This window comes from Octopus bimaculoides, unplaced genomic scaffold, assembly GCF_046866305.1.
Source record: "Octopus bimaculoides isolate indiv1 unplaced genomic scaffold, ASM4686630v1 contig40, whole genome shotgun sequence".
Classification (NCBI taxonomy): Eukaryota; Metazoa; Mollusca; class Cephalopoda; order Octopoda; family Octopodidae; genus Octopus; species Octopus bimaculoides.
In genome coordinates this window covers 491514-502500 of record NW_028315290.1, presented here as the reverse complement: position 1 = coordinate 502500, position 10987 = coordinate 491514, and the positions used below count along the sequence as shown (strand labels likewise).

The following is a 10987-nucleotide window of genomic DNA, read 5'->3' as shown; positions in this document are numbered from 1 at the left end:
CCGATGCTCGTCGCTGACCGGCAGCAGCGGGCGGCTTTTCGGGCGATCCCGCCGACTCCTCCAACAACCACCGCTCCTGCTGCTGTAGCACCACGCGCAAAGACGAGGAGCAAGTAGAAGAAGTAGTAGAAGAAGAAGGAGCAGGCGGGCGGCCGCGTCGCTTTCGCGACTCGCTGCGTCGTGAGTGCTGAGGGCGAGGTGCGTTAGCCCGTCTCCGTCGGTTAGCCGTGCCTGCGCTTTCGTGGAGCGACGGGCCCGGTCGAGAGAAGCGCGTGGATCCCGACGCCGGTCGGTCCCCGCGTGAACGGGTTCCGGACGCCGAGGCGCTCGTCTGCGACCTGCGGACGCCGCGCGCCTACCGGCCCGACGGGAACGGGTCGCGACGACGGATCGGAGGGGAAGTGCGTCCGATGCCGGCGCCACGGAAATCGAGCGCCGACGAGGCGGCAGACGACCGCCCGCGGAAACGAGCGGCCGCCACCGACGCGTTCGTCGGCGACGACGGCGCCTTAGGAGGCGGGGGTGAAAGTGGCAGCGGACTGAGTCCCCTCGCGATCGCGGTGAGCGGTCCTACCCGTTTACCCCTGGGCGGTTTCACGGTCTCTTGAACTCTCTCTCCAAAGTTCTTTTCAACTTTCCCTCGCGGTACTTGTCGGCTATCGGACTCGTCCCCGTATTTAGCCTTGGATGGAGCTTACCACCCGCTTTGGGCTGCGTTCCCAAGCAACCCGACTCTCGGGCCGAAAAGAAACACCGCCGATCGCCGCCGGCTCCGAATGGGCCTGGCACCCGCTCTGGGCAGCCCCGATCGAGGGGACTCCGAACCTAGCCGGGCGAAACGATCGACCGTGTACGACCCTTGCGCCACAGCTCTCGACGACCGGCGCGGCCGACGAGATTCGGCGTTGGGCTTCTCCCGGTTCACTCGCCGTTACTTAGGGAATCCCGGTTGGTTTCTTTTCCTCCGCTTAGCGATATGCTTAAGTTCGGCGGGTAGTCTCGTCCGAGTCGAGGGCAGCTTAGAAAAAAATAAAAAGTCGTCGCTGCGGCAAACCGCATTCGATTCGTCGTCGTCGTCGTCGTCGTCGTCGTCGTCGTCGTCGTCGTCGTCTTCGATGGCCTGCACGAACGCTCGCAAACGAGATCCACAGAGCGAACACCGACCGAAGATGCAGACGGCTGCGGCGGCGGCGGCGGCGGCGGCGGCAGCCACGGAGTAATACGAGGAGGCAACGACGGCGAGGGCGGCAGGCAGAAGAGTGCGCACGAACGGCGGACGGTGCGTTCCCTGCTGCTACTGCACATGTCGGCCGCTCCGTGGCAGGTGTCGCAGCGATGACGGTCTGGCATTGCGGGAGACGGAGGATCGAGCGGCGCGCGCTCGCTAGTCGTGCCGGAAGCAGAAGCAGTAGCGAGAACGAAAGGCGAGCTGTTCACGCTGCCCGCCCGCTTCCACGGCGCGCGCCCTTTCCTGCGACTCCCGACTCCCCGCCGCTGCTGCTGCTGCAACGGCGGACGGCTTTTTCGTGTCGTGACCGCCTCTCGACCGGACGGGGCCCCGGGACGATGGGATCCCGGGGCCGCAATGTGCGTTCGAGGTGTCGATGTTCACTGAGTCCTGCAATTCGCATCAGTTCACGCGGATAGCCGCGCTCTTCATCGACGGACGAGCCGAGTGATCCCCCGTCCAGGGTTTCGGTATTTGCTACTACTACTACTACTACGCCTACCAGCACTGCTGATGCTGGCCGACGCAGAGGCGAGGAAAGGAAGGAAGACGAGAGAGATATTGATGTTCGTGGAGCCGCAAAGCGTGCAGCACCGTCGGCCTAGCGCACTGTATTCGGGCGGACGCAGGCTGGGTGAAAACTGCGCGGTCGGCAGCTGCCAGAGAGAGAACGAGAAGGAAGCATAACGACTTGCGGGCTTCGTTCACCGCTGATGACGCCGCCGCTTCTACTTGCTCGTTGCTCGGCTGAGGCTGAGGCTGCACTGTTAGAGGGCCGACGATTGCGAGGGGGCCCGGCCGCGGCTTACGAAACCGGCTGGATGGCGCCGGAAAGGCGAGGAGGAGGCGACGACGACGGCGATGTTGGCCGGCCGACGCCAGGAAGGAAGACGAGAGAGATATTGATGTTCGTGGAGCCGCAAAGCGTGCAGCACCGTCGGCCTAGCGCACTGTATTCGGGCGGACGCAGGCTGGGTGAAAACTGCGCGGTCGGCAGCTGCCAGAGAGAGAACGAGAAGGAAGCATAACGACTTGCGGGCTTCGTTCACCGCTGATGACGCCGCCGCTTCTACTTGCTCGTTGCTCGGCTGAGGCTGAGGCTGCACTGTTAGAGGGCCGACGATTGCGAGGGGGCCCGGCCGCGGCTTACGAAACCGGCTGGATGGCGCCGGAAAGGCGAGGAGGAGGCGACGACGACGATGTTGGCCGGCCGACGCCAGGAAGGAAGACGAGAGAGATATTGATGTTCGTGGAGCCGCAAAGCGTGCAGCACCGTCGGCCTAGCGCACTGTATTCGGGCGGACGCAGGCTGGGTGAAAACTGCGCGGTCGGCAGCTGCCAGAGAGAGAACGAGAAGGAAGCATAACGACTTGCGGGCTTCGTTCACCGCTGATGACGCCGCCGCTTCTACTTGCTCGTTGCTCGGCTGAGGCTGAGGCTGCACTGTTAGAGGGCCGACGATTGCGAGGGGGCCCGGCCGCGGCTTACGAAACCGGCTGGATGGCGCCGGAAAGGCGAGGAGGAGGCGACGACGACGACGACGGCGATGTTGGCCGGCCGACGCCAGGAAGGAAGACGAGAGAGATATTGATGTTCGTGGAGCCGCAAAGCGTGCAGCACCGTCGGCCTAGCGCACTGTATTCGGGCGGACGCAGGCTGGGTGAAAACTGCGCGGTCGGCAGCTGCCAGAGAGAGAACGAGAAGGAAGCATAACGACTTGCGGGCTTCGTTCACCGCTGATGACGCCGCCGCTTCTACTTGCTCGTTGCTCGGCTGAGGCTGAGGCTGCACTGTTAGAGGGCCGACGATTGCGAGGGGGCCCGGCCGCGGCTTACGAAACCGGCTGGATGGCGCCGGAAAGGCGAGGAGGAGGCGACGACGACGACGACGGCGATGTTGGCCGGCCGACGCCAGGAAGGAAGACGAGAGAGATATTGATGTTCGTGGAGCCGCAAAGCGTGCAGCACCGTCGGCCTAGCGCACTGTATTCGGGCGGACGCAGGCTGGGTGAAAACTGCGCGGTCGGCAGCTGCCAGAGAGAGAACGAGAAGGAAGCATAACGACTTGCGGGCTTCGTTCACCGCTGATGACGCCGCCGCTTCTACTTGCTCGTTGCTCGGCTGAGGCTGAGGCTGCACTGTTAGAGGGCCGACGATTGCGAGGGGGCCCGGCCGCGGCTTACGAAACCGGCTGGATGGCGCCGGAAAGGCGAGGAGGAGGCGACGACGACGACGACGGCGATGTTGGCCGGCCGACGCCAGGAAGGAAGACGAGAGAGATATTGATGTTCGTGGAGCCGCAAAGCGTGCAGCACCGTCGGCCTAGCGCACTGTATTCGGGCGGACGCAGGCTGGGTGAAAACTGCGCGGTCGGCAGCTGCCAGAGAGAGAACGAGAAGGAAGCATAACGACTTGCGGGCTTCGTTCACCGCTGATGACGCCGCCGCTTCTACTTGCTCGTTGCTCGGCTGAGGCTGAGGCTGCACTGTTAGAGGGCCGACGATTGCGAGGGGGCCCGGCCGCGGCTTACGAAACCGGCTGGATGGCGCCGGAAAGGCGAGGAGGAGGCGACGACGACGGCGATGTTGGCCGGCCGACGCCAGGAAGGAAGACGAGAGAGATATTGATGTTCGTGGAGCCGCAAAGCGTGCAGCACCGTCGGCCTAGCGCACTGTATTCGGGCGGACGCAGGCTGGGTGAAAACTGCGCGGTCGGCAGCTGCCAGAGAGAGAACGAGAAGGAAGCACAACGACAGCGGAAACGATTTGCAGTCCTCGTTCACCGCTGCTACTTGCTCGTTGCTTGTTGCTCGTTGCTCGGCTGAGGCTGAGGCTGCACTGTTAGAGGGCCGACGATTGCGAGGGGGCCCGGCCGCGGCTTACGAAACCGGCTGGATGGCGCCGGAAAGGCGAGGAGGAGGCGACGACGACGGCGATGTTGGCCGGCCGACGCCAGGAAGGAAGACGAGAGAGATATTGATGTTCGTGGAGCCGCAAAGCGTGCAGCACCGTCGGCCTAGCGCACTGTATTCGGGCGGACGCAGGCTGGGTGAAAACTGCGCGGTCGGCAGCTGCCAGAGAGAGAACGAGAAGGAAGCATAACGACTTGCGGGCTTCGTTCACCGCTGATGACGCCGCCGCTTCTACTTGCTCGTTGCTCGGCTGAGGCTGAGGCTGCACTGTTAGAGGGCCGACGATTGCGAGGGGGCCCGGCCGCGGCTTACGAAACCGGCTGGATGGCGCCGGAAAGGCGAGGAGGAGGCGACGACGACGGCGATGTTGGCCGGCCGACGCCAGGAAGGAAGACGAGAGAGATATTGATGTTCGTGGAGCCGCAAAGCGTGCAGCACCGTCGGCCTAGCGCACTGTATTCGGGCGGACGCAGGCTGGGTGAAAACTGCGCGGTCGGCAGCTGCCAGAGAGAGAACGAGAAGGAAGCATAACGACTTGCGGGCTTCGTTCACCGCTGATGACGCCGCCGCTTCTACTTGCTCGTTGCTCGGCTGAGGCTGAGGCTGCACTGTTAGAGGGCCGACGATTGCGAGGGGGCCCGGCCGCGGCTTACGAAACCGGCTGGATGGCGCCGGAAAGGCGAGGAGGAGGCGACGACGACGGCGATGTTGGCCGGCCGACGCCAGGAAGGAAGACGAGAGAGATATTGATGTTCGTGGAGCCGCAAAGCGTGCAGCACCGTCGGCCTAGCGCACTGTATTCGGGCGGACGCAGGCTGGGTGAAAACTGCGCGGTCGGCAGCTGCCAGAGAGAGAACGAGAAGGAAGCACAACGACAGCGGAAACGATTTGCAGTCCTCGTTCACCGCTGCTACTTGCTCGTTGCTTGTTGCTCGTTGCTCGGCTGAGGCTGAGGCTGCACTGTTAGAGGGCCGACGATTGCGAGGGGGCCCGGCCGCGGCTTACGAAACCGGCTGGATGGCGCCGGAAAGGCGAGGAGGAGGCGACGACGACGGCGATGTTGGCCGGCCGACGCCAGGAAGGAAGACGAGAGAGATATTGATGTTCGTGGAGCCGCAAAGCGTGCAGCACCGTCGGCCTAGCGCACTGTATTCGGGCGGACGCAGGCTGGGTGAAAACTGCGCGGTCGGCAGCTGCCAGAGAGAGAACGAGAAGGAAGCATAACGACTTGCGGGCTTCGTTCACCGCTGATGACGCCGCCGCTTCTACTTGCTCGTTGCTCGGCTGAGGCTGAGGCTGCACTGTTAGAGGGCCGACGATTGCGAGGGGGCCCGGCCGCGGCTTACGAAACCGGCTGGATGGCGCCGGAAAGGCGAGGAGGAGGCGACGACGACGGCGATGTTGGCCGGCCGACGCCAGGAAGGAAGACGAGAGAGATATTGATGTTCGTGGAGCCGCAAAGCGTGCAGCACCGTCGGCCTAGCGCACTGTATTCGGGCGGACGCAGGCTGGGTGAAAACTGCGCGGTCGGCAGCTGCCAGAGAGAGAACGAGAAGGAAGCACAACGACAGCGGAAACGATTTGCAGTCCTCGTTCACCGCTGCTACTTGCTCGTTGCTTGTTGCTCGTTGCTCGGCTGAGGCTGAGGCTGCACTGTTAGAGGGCCGACGATTGCGAGGGGGCCCGGCCGCGGCTTACGAAACCGGCTGGATGGCGCCGGAAAGGCGAGGAGGAGGCGACGACGACGGCGATGTTGGCCGGCCGACGCCAGGAAGGAAGACGAGAGAGATATTGATGTTCGTGGAGCCGCAAAGCGTGCAGCACCGTCGGCCTAGCGCACTGTATTCGGGCGGACGCAGGCTGGGTGAAAACTGCGCGGTCGGCAGCTGCCAGAGAGAGAACGAGAAGGAAGCATAACGACTTGCGGGCTTCGTTCACCGCTGATGACGCCGCCGCTTCTACTTGCTCGTTGCTCGGCTGAGGCTGAGGCTGCACTGTTAGAGGGCCGACGATTGCGAGGGGGCCCGGCCGCGGCTTACGAAACCGGCTGGATGGCGCCGGAAAGGCGAGGAGGAGGCGACGACGACGACGACGGCGATGTTGGCCGGCCGACGCCAGGAAGGAAGACGAGAGAGATATTGATGTTCGTGGAGCCGCAAAGCGTGCAGCACCGTCGGCCTAGCGCACTGTATTCGGGCGGACGCAGGCTGGGTGAAAACTGCGCGGTCGGCAGCTGCCAGAGAGAGAACGAGAAGGAAGCATAACGACTTGCGGGCTTCGTTCACCGCTGATGACGCCGCCGCTTCTACTTGCTCGTTGCTCGGCTGAGGCTGAGGCTGCACTGTTAGAGGGCCGACGATTGCGAGGGGGCCCGGCCGCGGCTTACGAAACCGGCTGGATGGCGCCGGAAAGGCGAGGAGGAGGAGGCGAGAGAGATATTGAGGTTCGTGGAGCCGCAAAGCGTGCAGCACCGTCGGCCTAGCGCACTGTATTCGGGCGGACGCAGGCTGGGTGAAAACTGCGCGGTCGGCAGCTGCCAGAGAGAGAACGAGAAGGAAGCATAACGACAGCGGAAACGATTTGCGGGCTTCGTCCACCGCTGATGACGCCGCTTCTACTTGCTCGTTGCTCGGCTGAGGCTGAGGCTGCACTGTTAGAGGGCCGACGAGTGCGAGGGGGCCCGGCCGCGACTTACGAAACCGGCTGGCTGGCGCCGGAAAGGCGAGGAGGAGGAGGAGACGGAGGAGCGGAGCAGGGCTGCTTCTGCTGCTGCGGTAATGATCCTTCCGCAGGTTCACCTACGGAAACCTTGTTACGACTTTTACTTCCTCTAAGCGATCGGGTTCGGTCGTCTTCTCCGGGCCATCAGAGAACGCGCCGGCGACGGCGCGGAACGCCGCCGCGCGTAAGCGAACTCGTCGGCCAGATCCGAGGACCTCACCGGACCGTTCGATCGGTAGTAGCGACGGGCGGTGTGTACAAAGGGCAGGGACGTGATCGACGCGGGCTGATGACCCGCGCCTACCGGGAATTCCTCGTTCACGGGGTTGGTTCCAGGCCCCGATCCCTATCACGGGAGGTGGTTCAGAGGTTTCCCGACCCTCTCGGGCCGGGGGAGACGCGCCCGCTGATACCTCCAGTGTAGCGCGCGTGCGGCCCCGGACATCTAAGGGCATCACAGACCTGTTATCGCTCCGCCTCGTGCGGCTTTCTGCCGCCCGTCCCTCTAAGAAGCGCTGCGTTCGCCAACCGACTGGCCCGGGCGCGACGGCGTGCCGCCGCCGGGCTCGCGCGGGCCGAGCCGACCGAGTCACCGCCGCCGCTCCGCAACCGACGCCGCAACCACGCCGCGTGCGAACCGCCATCCCAGACCAACCCGCACACCAACCCGCGAGGAGCGGAGCACGAAAGGCTGCTAAGAAGGCAGTTGCCGGACGCGGCCGCAGCGCCGGACGCGAAGGAGAGCGGCGGCAACGGCAAGCACGGGCCGCGCGCGGAGCTACCGACGATGGCTTCGGCGCCGCCTCGCTACCGGAAAAGCACTAATCGACGCGCTAGTTAGCAGGCCGGAGTCTCGTTCGTTATCGGAATCAACCAGACGGATCGCTCCACCAACTAAGAACGGCCATGCACCACCACCCACCGAATCGAGAAAGAGCTATCGATCTGTCAATCCTACCGGTGTCCGGACCGGGTGAGTTTTCCCGTGTTGAGTCAAATTAAGCCGCAGGCTCCACTCCTGGTGGTGCCCTTCCGTCAATTCCTTTAAGTTTCTGTTTTGCAACCATACTCCCCCCGGAACCGACTATGGTTTCCCGCGCAGGCTCCCCGCCGGGTCATCGAAGCGAACGCCGGCGGAGCGCCAGTCGGCATCGTTTACGGTCGGAACTACGACGGTATCTGATCGTCTTCGAACCTCCGACTTTCGCTCTTGATCGAGGAAAACGTGCTTGCCACACGCCGTCGCTGCAGTGCGTCTTGCGACGATCCAAGAATTTCACCTCTAACGTCGCAATACGAGTGGCCCCGATCGCTCCCTTCGATCATTGCCTCGTCGTGAACGGAGACCGACGGATGACGCGCGGACGAGGCCATTTTCCATCATTCCATGCTTTTCGTATGCAAGCCGGCGGGGCTCGCTCTGAGCACTCTAATTTTTTCACAGTGAACGTACCGGCCGCCTCGGACACTCGGCGAAGAGCACCCTCGGAGGAACCGTGCGGGCCGAAACGACCGGGAGGTGGACGCGCTACCGAAACGCGTGCGAGCGGCGATGCCCCGGGCGACGCTCGACCCCCGTTTGTTTCCCCCGAAAACACCGCGTACCGCCGCAAGCGACGGAGGAGACGGCGGCGGCGGCAGCAGCAGCGACGACGGCGGCGAGGCCGAACGATCGCGTGCCGATGCCGATGCCGACCGACCGACCGACCGACCGAGAGGACGGAAGCGGAAGCTACGGAGGCGGGTGACGGGCTACCGGAGAGACCGTCGCAGCGACGATGCGCGCAGAGCTCCGCGGCCCGACCGCGCACGCACCGGCGAATAGGGCCGGGAGTGCGAACGGACGACCGAAGCGGACGCGCGCGAGGCACGCCCGCGACGGCGCCGTCGCCCCGAACGTGCTGGGGCACGTTTTCGAGACCCGAATTCCGACTACGAGCTTTTCAAACGCAACAATTTTAATATACGCTACCGGAGCTGGAATTACCGCGGCTGCTGGCACCAGACTTGCCCTCCGGTCGATCCTCGTTAACGGATTTGAAGTGTACTCATTCCGATCGCGGGGCCTCGACAGAGTCCCGCGTCGTTATTTTTCGTCACTACCTCCCCGTGCCGGGAGTGGGTAATTTGCGCGCCTGCTGCCTTCCTTGGATGTGGTAGCCGTTTCGCATGCTCCCTCTCCGGAATCGAACCCTGATTCCCCGTTACCCGTTGCCACCACGGTCGGCACTTACCGGGCCGTCGACAGTTGATAGGGCGGACTCGCGGGGGACCCGTCGCGCGAAGGCTAGTCGATACTAGCCCGTGCGATCGTACTGACAGTTATCCAGAGTCACCAAAATCGAAGGGGCGTGAAGCCGACGCACGCCTAGACCCGCGCGCGTGCGAAGCACGGCGACGGCGGCTGCTGCGACGGCCCGTACGCGTCGGTCTCAGTCTAATATTTGCGCCGCGACCAATGCGGAAGGCCGACCGTATCGTCGCGACCGGCGGCGGCGGGAACTGGCGAGCAGTCCCGGAACCAACCCGGCCGAGCGGGCGCCGGCGACGACCGGCAGCGGCTGGGACGACGCCGAGCACGCGGAGGCGCTGCGGCGACGAAGACCGCTGCTGCTGCCGGAAGCCGTTTTTCGGCCCGACGCCCGGGTGCGACCTGCGATCGCGGCTTCGGTTGCATGTATTAGCTCTAGAATTGCCACAGTTATCCACTCTCCTCGCGGTGAGGAATACGGTCCCGAGGATTAGGTCCGGTTCCTGAGCCATTCGCGGTTTCACCATTCGTTTACGGCATGAACTTACACTTGCATGGCTTAAGCTTTGAGACAAGCATATGACTACTGGCAGGATCAACCAGGTATCGTCGTCGTCGTCGTCGTCGTCGCTGTAGTAGCGTCACCGTCGCGTCGGTCGGCTGAGAGCGGAAGTCGAGGCGGATGTCGAGGCGGAAGTCCCGCTGCTGCCATCGCCGCCGCCGCCGCGCGGAGAGCAAACGAAAGCGAAGAGGAGGAGGAGGAGGAGGAGAAGCCTGAAAAATCGCGGCCGCCGCTGCTGCTGCTGCGGTAGCCGTTCGTTCGTACGTACGTTACGCGTCCTAATCCGCCGCTCTGCTGTAGCAGCGGAAAAGCGCGCCAGACGGAAGAAAAAGAGTTCGCCGAGTAGAAACGGTTTGCGATCCGACTGCCGCACACCGGGCCGCTGCGGTAGGACGGGCGCCGGTGCGGGTTGAAGAAACGAGGCGGTTTCTGGCTGCTGCTGCCGCCGCCGCCGCCGCCACGCGAGAAGGACGACGAGCGGGGAAGCGAGCGAGCCGAAACGATTGCGACAGCACGGGCTGCGGTCAACGAGAAGCGTGTGTGCGATGACGAAAACGGCGTTGTCGGCAGCCGCCGAACGAGCCAAAGCAACGACGATGCCGGGATGGGCGAGCGCGAGGAGATTGCGGGGGGGGGCACCACCGCCGCGAAACCCGGAGTTGTAGCCACGGTTGTTGATCCGTCCCGGTCTAGCGGGACGAACACACAGCACCGCTCTCTTTCGGTGACGTCGCGTCGCCTGTGGCGGATCGGGAAGCGACAACTAGCCCGTCCGCCGCGCCGGCGGCGACGCGACACGAGGTCAGCGGCGTAACCTGACCGGGTCCTCGAAGACGACGTCGACGAGGCCGCGGGTCGGCGAGGAGGAGGAGGATACCGATCGGTCGATGGTGACAGCACGAACAGGCGGGCAGGCGGCTGTCGGCGGGGAGAGCGAGCGAGCGAGCGAGCGAGCGAATCTGACGCGGCGCACTGTATTCGGGCGGACGCAGGCTGGGTGAAAACTGCGCGGTCGGCAGCTGCCAGAGAGAGAACGAGAAGGAAGCATAACGACAGCGGAAACGATTTGCGGGCTTCGTTCACCGCTGATGACGCCGCCGCTTCTACTTGCTCGTTGCTCGGCTGAGGCTGCACTGTTAGAGGGCCGACGATTGCGAGGAGGCCCGGCCGCGGCTTACGAAACCGGCTGGATGGCGCCGGAAAGGCGAGGAGGAGGCGACGACGACGACGGCGATGTTGGCCGGCCGACGCCAGGAAGGAAGACGAGAGAGATATTGATGTTCGTGGAGCCGCAAAGCGTGCAGCACCGTCGGCC

General features: G+C 64.2%; 2 non-coding genes and 1 pseudogene across 2 annotated transcripts in view; all 3 read right to left on the bottom strand.

Moving 5' to 3' along the window:
• The window catches only part of LOC149129337 (large subunit ribosomal RNA), a 5184-nt gene extending 4167 nt beyond the window's left edge, over positions 1-1017 (bottom strand). Inside the window, exon 1 of the ribosomal RNA XR_016240032.1 lies at positions 1-1017. This exon is cut by the window's left edge and continues 4167 nt beyond it. This is a non-coding gene — a ribosomal RNA (large subunit ribosomal RNA).
• Positions 1018-1536: 519 nt separating this feature from the next.
• LOC149129336 (5.8S ribosomal RNA) lies at positions 1537-1695 on the bottom strand. The gene has a single exon (XR_016240020.1). It is a non-coding gene; the product is annotated as a 5.8S ribosomal RNA (ribosomal RNA).
• A 5218-nt stretch (positions 1696-6913) lies between these two features.
• LOC149129335 (small subunit ribosomal RNA) lies at positions 6914-9716 on the bottom strand (annotated as a pseudogene).
• Between the last annotated feature and the right edge of the window lie 1271 nt (positions 9717-10987).